Here is a 15,890-nt window from a genome sequence, read left to right on the forward strand (position 1 = left end):
CCGCAAAAGGAGCTCGGACGGAAGGAATCCCGTTAAGTTGATCGTTCCGTGCTGACGAGTGGGGCCGCGTCGTTTGTGGGGCCGTGTCGTGTGGGGCTGGTAGGAAGGGACCGCGTGGGATAGGATGAGGCCGTGTTTGGTCATACGAGCGGAGCGGTGGCCGTAGCGTGTGGGGTCGTAGCGTGTGGAGCCGTGTGGGTCCAGGACGTGGGCACGAGTGGTTTCTCTTTCGCCCAGATTAGCAGTTTTCAATGTACCTTTTCCCTCTCTCTCGCTCGATCTCATTCATTGTTGATAGCCCAAATTGGTAGCAAATCTAGAGCAGCTTCTCCTTCTATTTTTTAACGCCATTCATTTCTTTATGCCTTCGTTTTTACCCAATCAGGTAAGTAATCTAGGGCACAAATCCAGAGAAAATATAGGATAAGCTGCATACAGCAGCCAACATAGCATAGATATATTCACGACAGATCCAATAGTAGTACCGATAGATACAACATAAGCTATATTTTACATGAATTTAAGCTGCTCTACATATAGAGTAGTCACATATAGAGAGTGCAGTAGGCACGTTCAACGCCTCCAGGTAGCGCATGTGACTCGCTTGGAGGTTGCGCAGGTGAATCCCAAGTGCTAAGTGTTTGTCCATGAACGCATGCACGTTCACGGTCGTTCCAACTCTAGCGCCGCATCTGCCAAGGGATTCAGCATGGTTCACCAGGCAGTTGAAGTCGGTGGCGCGGAGCTTCCTGTTGCAGAAGGGGCATGACGTGGGCATTACCCTTCGGGTAACTGTTGTTGCCCTATCCTGTGCGGCCCAACTGGAGGCCCATGAAGACACCCGATGGCAAGGAGGGCCACTACGACGATATCGAAGAAGATTCCTTGAAGAATAAGACGAAGAAACGAATCAAAGCAAGGAAAGTCCAGGACTAGGATCTTTTGTAACCTAGTCGTACTTGGGCAGAACACTTGAGACCTGGCTCCCTATATAAGAGCCAGGAGAGGGGCTGCCGAGGGACGGAATCAACCTTAGTAACTTTAGCCACCAGAAGTCTAGAGCTAGGGTTTCATAGCACTTAGCCTCTCGACGAGATCACAGCCGAAACCTTCGGCACCCCATTGTAACCCAATATTCGCATAATCAAGATCAGACAGGCGGGACGTAAGGGTTTTACCTCATCGAGGGCCCTGAACCTGGTTAAATTGCTCTCCCCGCTTGTTTGATAACCGATGTCTCGTGTCAGCCTACAGGATTCCATCTACCCTAAGCCCCAAACTGAGGGCATTGCCGAGGAGTACCCTCGACAATTGGCGCCGTCTGTGGGAAACCTGTCGGCACAAGGCATGTCATCGGCAGTACCGGTCACGTCTGCAACGTTCGTGCTGGAGTCACCAACGCCATCAGACCCGAGAGATTCATTTCGCTGTGGGTCCTTCGAGTTCGTACCGCAAACTGAGGCGTCGCATCCGATCTCCACAGAATCGCGCGGCAACACGGATACTACTTTCGGTGGTGTACACTTCATCATCGATTCCAGAGGATTCCTTCGCCTCCCTACTTCAAGCGCATCAAGCCCAAGAACTTCGGCTCTAGGAGGTATCGAGCCAACAGCAGCCTTGGCAGCCCTATCCAGGAGTGCGGGAGAAGGCAGCTGAAGCAGCTTCGACGCTATAGAGGAGCAAAGGAAAAGACGAAGGGATTCACGCCGTGAAGAAGAAGAAGAGCAAATTGCGACTCGCCCCCGGTAGTATGAGCGAGGATGTCACAGCATACAGCCGAGCAAGAGTCGTCTTCGCACGCCTTACCTATCGGCCATGGAGCAACTCGAAGCACCGTGTTATCTACATTCTTACATCGACCCAAAGGATAGCCTTGTAAAATCCAGTCATCTGCTCAGAAACTGTCGACAGTTCCTCAAAATTCTGCAGTTCTGCGATGACCTTAGGGCCGAAGCCACAGCAAGAGTTCGCGCAATGGAGAGAAAAGCGGCATCCTGCAGCTATCCACCAGAACCATACATACCAGAACCTTACATACCGAAACCATACATGCTAGAACTGTACGTACCAGAAGAAGGAGACAAGTACGTACCAACCGAGGTATTTCCAGAACCTCGCGGGCAGGTCAGCATGATTCAGAAAACCAGTTTTTCAAAGAAAGAAGTCAAGAAGTTTTCACGAGAAGTAAAATACGCAGAAATCGCTATGGTCAACACACCCGAATACATCGACTGGTCGGACCAAAGCATATCTTTTAGTAAAACAGATCACCTGAAGGCCGTTCCGAGGCCTGGTCACGCTGCCTTGGTCCTTGAAGCACAGATCAGAGGGTACAACATGAGCAAGGTATTCATGGATGGAGGAAGCGGTCTGAATCTGTTATTCGCTAGCACAATGAAAGCAATGAGTCTAACAGTCGGTATGCTAAAAGAGTCCGATACAGGATTCCACGGCATCATACCAACCCGACCCGCTTACTCCCTTGGTAAAATATCACTCGATGTGGTTTTCGGCACACCTAGCAACTTCAGAAAGGAGAAAATCGAATTCGAAGTGGTTGATTGGGAGTCTCAGTACCACGCAATCCTCGGCAGACCAGCGTTTGCCAAATTCATGGCGGTACCCCATTACACGTACCTGAAGTTGAAGATGCCGGGCAACAATGGGACACCAATAACCATCCAAGGAAGCTTTTCTCGTTCAGACAACTGCGACAGGGACTTCCAGAAGATAGCCTCGAAGTTTGGAGCCAAGGAAGAACTCAATGCAATCGACGCTATCACAGACCACGCAAAGCCACCAGCCGAATCGGAACGTAAGATCTGATGAATTTGACGTTGCAAAGGAAGCAAAGAAACAACAAGTGCATCCTACTGACCCGAAGAAGACAGTCAACACTTCGGCAGATCTTGCTGCCGCATAGGAAAGCGCGCTTATCGAGTTACTCCGTGAGCGCTGGGAAATATTTGCATGGGAACCATCCGACATGCCAGGTATTCCCAGAGAACTCGCTGAGCACGCCCTCAACGTTGACCCAAAAGACAAACTAGTGCAGCAGTCGATGCGTCGATTCTCAGAGCCGAAGAGAAAAGCGATCGGCGAAGAAGTTAGTCGGCTCCGCAAATCTGGATTCATTCGGGAGCTCAAGGAAGCCGAGTGGGTGGCCAACCCATTCATGGTGCCAAAGAAAGACACAACAGCTCTTCGCATGTGTATCGATTACACAAGTCTCAATAAGCATTGTCCTAAGGATCACTTTTCGCTACCCCGAATTGACCAGATAGTCGACTCTAAAGCAGGATGTGATTGTCTCTCTTTTCTCGATGCATACTCCGGGTACAACCAGATCAAGCTCAAGAAAGAGGACCAGGAGCTAACCGCGCTCATCACCCCGCACGGCGTTTTCTGTTACAACGTCATGACTTTTGGGTTGAAAAACGCAGGAGCAACTTATCAACGGTGTATGCAAGCATGTCTTGGAGAACAGATCGGAAGGAATATCGAAGTCTACATCGATGACATCATGGTAAAGACCAAACACGCCGCTACCCTCATCAACGATTTGCGTGAAACCTTCGACAATCTCGAAAGATACAAAATCAAGCCGGACCCGAAGAAATGTTTCTTCGGGGAGCCAGGAGTACAAGTGCTCGGGTACTTCATCTCAGCCAGAGGGATAGAGGCCAATCCTTTGAAGATCAAAGCTATTCTCGACATGGAGCCGCCAAAGAATTTACATCAAATGCAGCAATTGGCAGGACGGTTGGCAGCACTCAGTAGATTCATTGCCAAGCTAGGAGAAAAAGCTTTGCCCTTCTACAGCCTCATGAAGAAGTCAGAAAAATTCGAATGGACAAATGAGGCGCAGGAATCCTTTGATAATCTGATGAAAATCTTATCGACATCGCCAGTACTCGTAACTCCGCACGAATAAGAAACACTGCTCATGTACATAGCAGCAACAATGCAAGTCTTCAGCAGCGTTCTAGTTGTTGAACGAGAGGAGGCAGGAAGCGTTCACGACGTGCAAAGGCCGTTTACTACCTCAGCAAAGTACTCACGCCAGCAAAACGGAGATACCCTCATCACCAGAAGTTAGCATATGCAGTGTGGAGAACAGCTCGCAAGCTACGCCATTATTTCACGGAGCACCCGATCATCATGGTGAGCAAAGCACCGTTGAAGAACATACTCACTAACCCAGAAGCTACGGGTCGAGTATCCCAATGGGCCATCGAGATAGCACCGCACGACATAACCTATGTCAATCGAACGGCGATCAAATCCCAAGTTCTCCCAGATTTCGTGGCAGACTGGATTCAGTCGCAAACTCTAGCAGCACCGGACATGTCTGGTTCTTGGACAATGTATTTTGATGGATCAAAGCGGAGTACAGGTGCGCGCGCATGGGTAATATTGATATCGCCACAAGGAGACAAGATGAGGTATATCTTACGCATGAATTTCTCCTTGCCGACAAATAACAAAGCAGAATACGAAGGACTGTTGCACGGAATGAAGATGGCAAAGGCATGCAGAGCAACCCGCCTGAAAATCTATGGAGATTCGAACCTAGTGGTGTAGCAGTCGATGAATTTATGCGACGCAGTCAGCGACAATATGATCGCCTACCATCAATTATACTAGAATATGGAAGCCAAATTCGAAGGATGCAAACTCAAGCACATCGGCAGAGCCAGCAATGAGGAAGCTGACACGTTGGCAAACATTGGATCCATGTGTTCTCCCATTCCGGATGGAGTATTCTATGAAGTTATCACTCAGCGATCAATCAAGGAGAAAGCATCGGCACCTCCAAAATCATCGGTTAATGATTCAGAAACAAGCATGTAGCAAATTGCCGAAGAATCTCCATCCCAACCCGCAGAGCAAGTCCTCCTCCTCGAGCCTCTGTGGACCAAACCTTTTTTGGCGTACTTAATAGAGCAGCAACTACCGGAGGACCCGGTGGTAGCCAGGCAAATCGTGAGACGGTCAAAAGCCTTTACTGTGGTAAACGGGGAACTCTACAAGCGTAGTATCTCTGGTATCTTTCAAAGGTGTGTTTCCATCGACGATGGAAAGGCCCTACTACGCGAAATACACGAAGGAACCTGTGGGCATCACGCAGGCAGCAGGGCCCTTGTGGCAAAAGCTTTCAGAGCAGGATTCTACTGGCCAACAACGGCAAGGGATGCTCGAGAGCTGGTCCTGAAATGCGACCCTTGTCAGCGTTTTGCACCCAAACCACATGCTCCCGCAATAGATCTGATGACGATACCCCTCGTGTGGCCCTTCGCACAATGGGGACTCGACCAAGTTGGACCACTGCCGAGATCATCGCCTGGAGGTCACACGTATCTACTGGTTGCAGTCGATAAGTTCACCAAGTGGATCGAGGTTGTACCTGTTCGAAATCAGAAAGCCAAAACCGCCATCCAGTTCTTCAGGGGAATAACTTGTCGATTTGGCATGCCTCACAGCATCGTCACAGACAATGGAACCAACTTTGATTCCAAAAAATTCCGGAAATTTTGCGACGACGGTGGTATCAAACTAGAATTTTCCTCAGTGGCACATCCCCAAACCAACGGTCAGGTCGAAAGGATCAATGGTCTAATAGGAGATGGCCTCAAAAAGCGCCTTACGGGCGCAGCTGGAGCTTGGGTCGAAAAATTGCCGTCAGTACTCTGGAGCATGCGTACTACACCCAACAGATCAACTCAGTACACTCCGTTCTTCTCGGTATACAGTGCCGAAGCGGTTTTGCCAGCCGATGTTCGGTTCGAAGCCCCTCTGGTGACCGCATACACAAAAGCAACTTCCAACAATGCGATGCAAGACGCCGTGGACCTCCTTGACGAAGCACGGGACATCGCCTTGGCAAGAACAATGGTGTATCAGCAAGCGTTAAGGAATTACCACAGTCGGCGAGTACGCAATCGAAGCTTCAGTGTTGGATATATGGTACTGCGACTAAAACAGGAAAGACCCCTGAAGCTCGAATCTCCATGGGAAGGGCCGTTCATCATCACTAAAGTGATACCAGGGGGAGCCTATCGTATCAAGAATCCAGCTTCGGATGAAGACGTCGAAAATCCCTAGAACGTTGCACATTTGCGACGATTTTACGCATAGGATATAACTATCCTTTACTTGTTATCTGATAGCTCCTAAGCTTGTCTTATATTATGAATAAAACTTTTTATCGGGCTTCCACCCTTATTCTTCTAGGCCTCATTATCCGAACAATTGTTCGGGGCCTCCGGTACTGGCTCTTAATCCCATCGGGAGCTTTGGCCAAAAATATGTCCATACCGTATCACTAATTAAATACTCCCATCGGGAGCTGCTGCGGTTAGTGATACGTAAACAACCCATCCAAGCCTCGAGAAAATACGCGAGTGCTGCAGTTGATGGACAAACTATCACGAACAAGGCTCAAACCGGTGCACCGTGTAACGAAGCCAAGCGCCTAAATCCATCGATCATTCGATGGGTGTCGCTCTTACAGAACTTACGCATCGAATCCGCAATAACATTGCAATTACAACGGGATCATCGGGTGTGCAGGCTGACTTGATCACTCAACCGCCCTTGACAAAAAATTATTAATCGAATTAGCAAATTCACCAAAGTACATGTTGTATAAAACACACATCAAGTTACTTATGGGATTATCCCTTGTAAGTACAAGGACATTACATACATATAAATGCATAATTTCATGGCAGGTTCTCTTGGTCTTCTTGGGCCTTCAGGTCCCTCTCAATACCTGTTTCCATTCGAGAGATGATGACATATGCGGGAATTCTAGCAATATCATAATATTGGTTTAAAATCCTACTGTTATTTGCTATGGCCTCCAAATCTAAGGTTGGATGACACGATAAAACTGAAGCAAAAGCAAGTTCGGCACCCGCCAGGAGTTCCTTACGTACTAGCAGCCGAATCCTTTCAGGAGTCTTGAATCGGGTAAACAATGCAGATAAAGTCTCGGGAGCCTGGTCCAGAGGAAACAAGGTTCTCCATACCATCAAGATATGAGCATGATATTTGTCAAAGTAATAATGCACTATCTCTGCTCGGTGTTCGAATTTGGCCACATCGCCAGCCTTCGGACGATGGGACTGACAAGGTATTAACTTGTCAATGCCTACGGATTGTAGACTAGGGTTTAGTTGGAAGTAGAGGGCAAGTAGATCTCGAAGGTTTCAGCCGAAAAGTACTCGACGATTATGAAACTAGGGTTTGTAAACAATGATTCGATGATTTCTGCGTCCCTCGACTCCCCCTTATATAGGAGGCGGAGCCGAGGGATTCGTGCCGTACAAGTTACAAAGTTCGGGAAGGTTTCTAACTCATCCCGTAAGATTACAAATAACACTTCCTATTACAACTCTAGTCTTCCTTAATAATATCTTGGGCTCCCGAATCTTCTTATTCTTCGGGTAATGGGCCTTCAGTAAACCCCGGGTACTATCTTCGGTAGGCCCATTTGGGATGCCTATGTCAGTAGCCCCCGAGATTTTGCTTGAATCGCAGAGTTAAGGAAAATCTCCACTGTTTATTTTTATTTGACAACTTCAACTTTTCTATATTTCTTCTCATAAACTTCTATATTGTACAAGGATAATGGTAGTTGGGGCTAGTTCATCTGACGGATCAGGTACTAGTTAACTGCTCTAGTGGCAATCCGCAAAAACCTACTTCAAGACCACGTCCCTGGACATGATCTCGGGATACTGGTGCAAACTTCGACAGGTGCCGCTTAAGGTCTTACCATTCTGTCGAGTCCCAGTAAAATTTATCGGGTACCTAACGCGTCCGTTAGGATTTTTCTTCGTATCTATTGATACGGATAAAAGTAGCAGAGCGCAGTCTTCGGCGATGCCACGCCCAGCAGAACGGATCTGGGGTCTTACCTTCGCAAATTTGCGGCATTCAGAAATTGATCGCAACTTTGGCGTTCTGAGAATATATTGTCGAGTGCTTATTCGGCTGTTGGAATGGCACATTTTATCGAGTCAAAGATGACTTATATCAATCTCCCGATGGGAGTATATGCAGAGTTATTTATAACTCGAAATATACTCTTTTTGCTCTGCTATCTTTTTTTTTCTCTTTCATTCTTTTCTCTCTCTTTTTTTTTATAATTTCATCGGGCACGCGAACAGCGTTCCCGATGGGAGTAGCCCCCGAGGCTACAACCAAGAACTTGTACGTGGTTGTAGGCTCCACGCCTTATGCCGCTATATTTTCTTTTTATCTCCCGAAGTTTTATAATTTCTCGGGTGCGCGAACAGCGCTCCCGATGGGAGTAGCCCCCGAGGCTATGAGCAAATATTTGTATTTGATCATAGGCTCACGCCATTTCTATTTTGTCTTTCTGGATCTTTTTCTTTTTTCCAAAGTAGCCCCCGAGCATTTGATCAAAAACTTGTATTTGATCAAAGGCTCAGCATTATTTTCCCATGTCGCCTTTTATGAAGCTGTTGAGTCGAATTTTTTCTTCTGCCAAGGTGACGTTTATGCTGATGATAGCCATGATTGCCAGTCAAAAATTTGCGACAAGTCTTCTCCTGCTGCCTTGCGGGCCCAATTGATCCACTATCTTGACACGTCGTACGAGTGGGGGACACACGTCCTCCGCTTTTCCTGGCGCACGCACCGTAACTTCTCCAATGTGAAAATACTTTTTTACCCTTGTTTCCACGTGGCTATCATCTGCCGCACACTTTCCTCATCCAACGGTCCGCCGCTTCATCGCACCTCTATATAAGCACTCCTTCTTCCTCCTTGAGCACTTCCGCTCGCGCTGTTCTCCTGCTCTCATCTGCGAATTCTCCTCCTGCGACCCACAGCTTCCTAAGCTCCTCGCCTCCAAGCTGCAAACCCTGCGCCATTGTTGATGCCACCGCGGCGGTTGATAAGGCACAGTACGCCGGAATCCTCCATGGCTGCCGTGGATCTGGGGGCGGCGGAGTGGGAAAGATCGAAGATTTCCACTCAGGACATCAACATGCTGAAGAAACTGGGGATCAGCAAGAAGCCCAAAGCGCTGTGCTTCCCCAGTGAGGAGAGCTACCCAACCCCTCCAATGGGGTACCGGGTAAGTTTTGTCGACCACCTCATCCGCGGTCTTTCCGCCCCCATTCATCCTTTTCTCCGCGGACTGCTCTTTATCTACGGTCTGCAACTCCACCACCTCACGCCAAATTCAATCCTCCATATCTCCATTTTCATAACCTTTTGCGAGGCCTTCCTTGGCGTCCAGCCTAACTGGGCGCTATGGAAGCGTATTTTCTTCTGCCGCCGTAATGGCTCGCCCAATGTGGCCTATAATATAGGCGGCGTTGTAATTTCTGTTCGGCCCACTGTCGACTACTTCGATGTCAAACTCCCTGACTCAGTTCAAGGGTGGCGCAAGAAGTGGCTGTATATTCAGGAGGAGAACCACGGATGTGCTGAAGACAACATCCCTCCTTTTGATGGCGCCGAAAAAATCCTTCGCCGCCGCTCCTGGGACGCAGAGGCTACCGAAGAAGAAAAGGCGTCGACAGAAACCTTGATGGCTCACATCCACGAGTTGCAAAATACTCGCGGCAAAGAACTGTCGGGTATCCAAATCACGGCTTATTTTCTTAGGACTAGAGTGCAGCCGCTTCAGGCTAGCAAATACCCTCTCTGGAAATATGCTGGCGACAAGGATGCAGATCGACTGTCGGTGGATTTGGAGGTCAAGGGCTTAGAAAAACTTGTCCGAAAAATCTCGTCTCTCAGCAAAAAAGATCCTGTCCCTTCTTCTTGTCGTGTAAAACCTTTCAGCGCCACCAATCCACTTCCCAAGGTAATCTTTGTCGATTGTCTTGTTATTGCTTTGCTATCTTTGTTATAACTCCTTTTTCTGATATCTTCCCCTGTTTTATTTTTTATTTTGTACAGAACCATCGAGACCTTGTCTCGCTTCCTCCTCTTCCTGAAGGTGGAGAAGTCGAAGAAAGGGCCATTGTCACTGATGACAACCAAGAGGCCCCCTCTTTTGTGAATGAACCCGTGGATTCTCTAAAATCTACGGGATCTTCTGAGAAAGATGGTGCTTCCGAAGGTACTGCATCAGCGCAATCTCCTCCTGCTGCTGTTTCTCCAAGGAACAAAAGGAAGAGGAATGATGTCGAAGATTCCGGCACCTCCAAAGCCGAAGAAATTGATCCTTCACATCAGAAGGCAACTTATGATCCCTATCTTGAATCCCTCATCAGCTCGTAAGTCACTTTCATTTCCCCTCATTTCTGTACTCGATTTTTTTTTTGTCTTATCTCGGTTTTTATGCTGTCGATCTTTAATCACAGTGATGATGAGGAAGAAGTACCAACTCGTGACGTGGCTCCTCGAACGAGCACTTCACATACTTTAATTGTTTCAGAGACGCCAGTTGAGGGAGAAGAATCCTCGCCTCCTCAACAAAACGTCGTCCCCACCACTCCTCCTTCAAGCCCTCTTGCTCCTTCACCAAAAAGGACAAGGGTGGAAACGGTCGTGGAGCCTACCCCTCAGTTGGGTAGCTCTTCTAATCCGCTCTTAGATGATGTAAGTTTTTTACTTTCTTGCCAGTATCTATATTTCCTCTGTTTGCTTCTTTATGCCTTGATATTTTTCTCGTACCGATGTTTTCTTTCTCTGTTCTTCTTTGACAGCCCATGATCAAAGAGCTTGTTCGCATCGGATCCCAATTCATTGGGTACCGCGAGTATGCCAGCAGGACTGAAGGTGATAACTTTTTTGCTGCTCCTTGGTTATAATTTCTTGCTCCTATTTTTGTCGCTATTTTGACGATTCTTTTCTATTTTGGCAGAAAAACTTGCAGAGGCCAACAGGCTTGTCGACACTCTTGCTCAGAAACTGGAGCAAAGTGAAACGGCTCGCAAGAAGGCTGAACTTGACGCTAGCCAAGCCAAAGCAGAGGCTGATGAAGCCAAGGCAAAAGCTGCTGGTGTCGAAAATCTGCAAAAAAGTCTTGAGGATGCCGAAACTGCTTTAAACGAGCACAAGGCCGCGCAGGCTACTCGTGAAAAGGGGATCCTTAAGCGCTTGAACACGCAAAATCGGCGTTTCCTCGGTAACTTTGTCGATCCCTTATATTTTTCTCAGGACTTGCTTTTGTTTTTTTTTACTTGCTGTCGACCAACATATATTTTCTGTGGCAGGTCAAACAAACCAAGAGTTTGATCTTGAGAATCCCACCAATGATCCTCTCCTTGACGCACTCTCTTATCTGGAATTTCATGGCCAAGAAGTTCGCGAAGGCGTGGTGAATGCTGACGCAGGATTGTCGAAGCTATTCCCCTACTTCTTCCCGAAGAAAGAGGAGCCCAAGACTTTCCTTGCCCTTGCCAAGGACTTCAATCCACCGGAGGATCTTGGACTGAAGATGCGCTAGGAGAACATGAAGATCGCTGTTGAGAGCACTGTCGCCTTGGTCGCTGATAGTCAGCAAACTGTTGACTGGATGAAGGTTGGCGACACCGAGCAAATAGAACAAAAAAATGGCGGTCGTTGATCAAGGCAGCCAAGCCCAACACGAAGAAAATCCTGGCCTATCTCGGGATCAAGCCATCTGCAACTCCTAGCTCATCAAGGCCGGAGGTCTAGTTGCATGCCTCTTTTTTTTCTTTTCTCTGCTTTCTCTGTTTCTTTTGCCCTTGTCGCCACTTTAGCTTTGGCGACAATTATCCTGGTAGTCCTTTTGGAGAACTTCTTTTGTAATGTCCATGTAATTTTTCTAGAAATCAATGAAATTCCTCCTGGCACTATCATTGATCTTGGGACTTCTCTTTTCCAGTTAATATTTGATAACTATTCGACCAATCCTTGCTCTGCCGATGCTTCACCTGCTTCTTCCTTCTCGAAGAAAATGCTAGTCGATGATAACCCCCTCGAAGGTTCTTCAAGCAAACATTTATCGGAAGATTTACAAGAACTTCGACAACAACTTCAATCCATGAAGAAACGAACTCTTGCGATGATGGAACAATCTCGACAAGCGTCCGAGAGGGAGAAAATTGCTCTTCAACAGGCAAAAGAAGCCATCGCTGCGAAGGATGCTGCTGTTGCTGAGGCTGCTGAAACTTCTTCTCGCGAGAATTATATGCTTCAGCTAATGACTGACGCCAGTTTGGACATGACAAGTATGTTTCCTGCTCATAACCGTGTTGGATGTTGTTCTTTGCTATTCGTTCCTTGATATTTTGTTTACTGTGCCAGGCTCGTTTCTGGATACTGCTGCCGAAGACCAACGTGTTGAAGCTCGAACCGATGTTTTGCTGAGACTGGCTGCGCAACATGGATCTAACTTTTGGGTTACTCCTGAGCGCACCCGCCAAATCGTCAGATTTCAAGATCGCGTGGCTCAAGTCCGTGACTTCCTTGACTTCTGTACGAAGACTTTATTCTTAGTTTATGGCACCATGTTCCCTCGGAACAAGATGCCAGAGACCCTTCCAGCTTTAATGGAAAAATTTCGAGATGCTCCTCGAATCCATGGCTTTGTGCGGGCTCAACTTTCTGCTGGCGCAAGATTTGCCATGATGATGATAAAAATTTTCCATCCAAAATTGCCCATAGATCAAATTGTTCCTACTTGCCTGGCGAAGATGGCAAAGAAAAACAGAAATATGGGCAAGATTGATGATTTGGTGACTCCTGTTGCCGAAGATATGATGGATGAACTTCTTCGGATGGATTCTGAGTTCTTCGTGAAGGGAAGCTGTGCTGAGCATAGTACTCGTCCTTCTACTGAACGAATAACCATAGACCATGTGCTAGGTTTCCCTTGAAGACTTTTTCCTCTTCTTGCTGTATTTCCATCATTGATACATCTTTGTGTATTTGTAAACACAACCTATATTGTAAAGCTGTCAACTCTGTATTTTTTCTATTTTTGATCACCGAGCCCCCGAGCCTTTGGCTGAAATTTATACTGTTTTGCTATCTCGAAGATTTTCCCTCCTGTCGTAATAAGATATCTTTGTTTTTTCATTGATGGGTTAGAAGCCCCCGAGTGTCGTGGTGTCGAAGTTCTATATATTTTTTGTTGCGAGGTTCTTGGACCAAAGCAATAAGATTTTGACGAGTACACTATATTTATAATTGTTAGCTTCTGATGTTTATATTTGGCGAGGTATTGGTGTACCAAGGCGAAATATTTCGGTAAGTCTAGTTTGTCTATATTGTACGTATTTTGAGACTTGGAGGCGTTGAGCCCCCGAGCGTGTCGAAGAATAAGAAGTATATCTCCACTATCTTTATTATATTGCAGCACCACGAGCCCGCCTCATTAAAAACCTTTCCGGCCCCACTCGGTGCCCCGAAAAGGAAAAGAGTGCGTCTGAAAACTCGCGGGCGTTTCAGTACATTGTATTTTTACAGAGGAGGACTATATTTCGACTCTAAGCGTAGAACCGCCTGAGCTGCGCCACGTTCCAGGGGTTTTTCTCGGGAGCCCCTGTCTTCTTGTCCTTGATCCTGTATGCTCCTCCGTCGATGACTTCCGTGACGACGTAAGGGCCTAGCCATGGTGATTCGAGCTTTTCAGTACTTTTTTGATTTAACCGCAAGACCAAATCCCCGACCTGGAAAGATCTGGGCCTTAGCCGTCGACTGTGGTAGTTTTTGAGGTCCTGCTGGTATTTGGTGACTCGTGAAAGTACTTCATCTCGAGCTTCGTCGAATGCGTCCATATCATCCTCCCGAGCTTTTTGTGATGTTTCTTCGTCATACTCTGTTACTCTTGGAGAATCATGCTCTATTTCAATTGGTAATACTGCTTCGGCTCCGTGGACGAGAAAAAATGGAGTTTCTTGTGTCGCCGTATTTGGTGTTGTTCGGATGCTCCACAAAACACTTGGCAATTCTTCTGGCCAAGTATGTCGAGCTTTTTCAAGCGGTCCTAGCAGGCGCTTCTTGAGGCCGTTGCAGATGATACCATTGGCTTTCTCGACTTGGCCGTTAGTTTGCGGGTGCCCAACTGACGCAAAGTGCAATTTAATGCCTACTTCTGCGCAGTATTCCTTGAATTCCTTGGACGTAAAGTTTGAACCGTTATCTGTGACAATGCTATGGGGCACTCCAAACCGAAAAACGAGGCCTTTCACAAACTTTATTGCCGACGCTGCATCTGGTGAATTTATTGGCTTCGCTTCTACCCACTTGGTGAATTTGTCGATAGCGACCAGCAGGTACTCATACCCTCCTGGCGAAGCTTTGTGCAACTTGCCCACCATATCAAGTCCCCATTGGGCAAAGGGCCACGACAATGGTATTGGTGTTAATTCCACCGCTGGAGAGTGAGGTTTTGCGGCAAATCTTTGGCACGCATCGCAGGTTCGTACTATTTCCTTGGCATCCTCGATTGCTATCAACCAATAAAATCCCGCCCGAAAAACCTTGGCTGCAATGGCTCGACTACTTGCGTGGTGGCCACATATTCCTTCGTGTACATCCTTCAGAATTATTTTTCCTTCTTCAGGTGTGACACACCTTTGCAAGACGCCTGAAATACTTTGCTTGTATAACTCCCCTTTGACCACTGTGAAAGCTTTGGATCGTCGAATAACTCGCCTTGCCTCAACTGGATCGTCGGGTATTTCTTTTCTGAGGATATATGATATATATGCTTGCATCCAAGGAACTTTTACCATCATCACAAGCTCTTGGTCCTCTTCGTCCTCCGTGGTTTCTTTGAGGGGAGCCGAAGTTTTTTCTTCCTTTGCTTTTTTCTGCACCTTTTTCGGCTTCGTGGATCTCTCCGCTATTTCTTCCCAAAATACTCCTGGCAGGATTGGGAGGCACTGCGACCCGATGTTTGCGAGAACGTCGGCTTCATCATTGCTCAATCTACTGATGTGATTTACCTCGCACCCATCAAACAGCTTCTCGAGCTCATTGTAGACCTCCTTGTATGCCATCATGCTATCATTGACTGCGTCACATTGGTTCATAACTTGCTGAGCCACCAATTGTGAGTCGCCAAAGATTTTTAATCGAGTTGCACCGCAAGCTTTTGCCATCTTCATCCCGTGTATGAGGGCTTCATATTCTGCTTCATTGTTGGATGCGTTAGAGAACGTCATCCGGAGGACGTATTTTAACTTGTCGCCTTCAGGTGATATAAGTACCACTCCTGCGCCAGCTCCTTCTACTCTCTTGGACCCATCAAAGTTCATGGTCCAAGTTCTCGACAAATCTGGGGGTCCCGTGTTTTGTAACTCCATCCACTCTGCAATGAAATCTGGCAGAACTTGCGACTTGATTGCATTTCTTTTTTCATAGGTGATGTCCCGAGGGGAAAGTTCTATTCCCCAAAGGGAGACACGCCCTGTAGCTTCTGGATTGTTCAGTATATTTGAGAGAGGTGCTTCGTTGACTACTATTATCGGGTGTGCCGAAAAATAGTGGTGCAACTTCCTTGCCGTTGCAATTACTCCATATGCTAGTTTCTGGTACTGCGGGTACCGCTGTTTGGAAGGCGATAAAACTTCACTGATGAAATATACCGGCCTTTGCACTCCATGGAGTTTTCCTTCTTCTTCTCTTTCAACAACTAGCACCGTGCTAACCACTTGGGGCGTGGCTGCAATGTACAGCAGGAGAGGTTCCTTTTCCTTCGGCGCCACCAAGATTGGTGGTGTCGAGATTGTGCGCTTCAGATCCTCAAAAGTTCTGTCGGCCTCTTCGTTCCACTGGAATTTCTCCCCTTGCTTTATCAGAGCGTAAAATGGTAATGCTTTTTCTCCCAGTCTGGCGACGAATCTGCTCAAAGCTGCGACTCGCCCAGTTAGTTGCTGTATTTTTTTCAACTTCGTCGGCTTCCTCATTGTTACGATAGC

This window comes from Lolium perenne, chromosome 3 (genome assembly GCF_019359855.2).
Source record: "Lolium perenne isolate Kyuss_39 chromosome 3, Kyuss_2.0, whole genome shotgun sequence".
Taxonomy (NCBI): domain Eukaryota; kingdom Viridiplantae; phylum Streptophyta; class Magnoliopsida; order Poales; family Poaceae; genus Lolium; species Lolium perenne.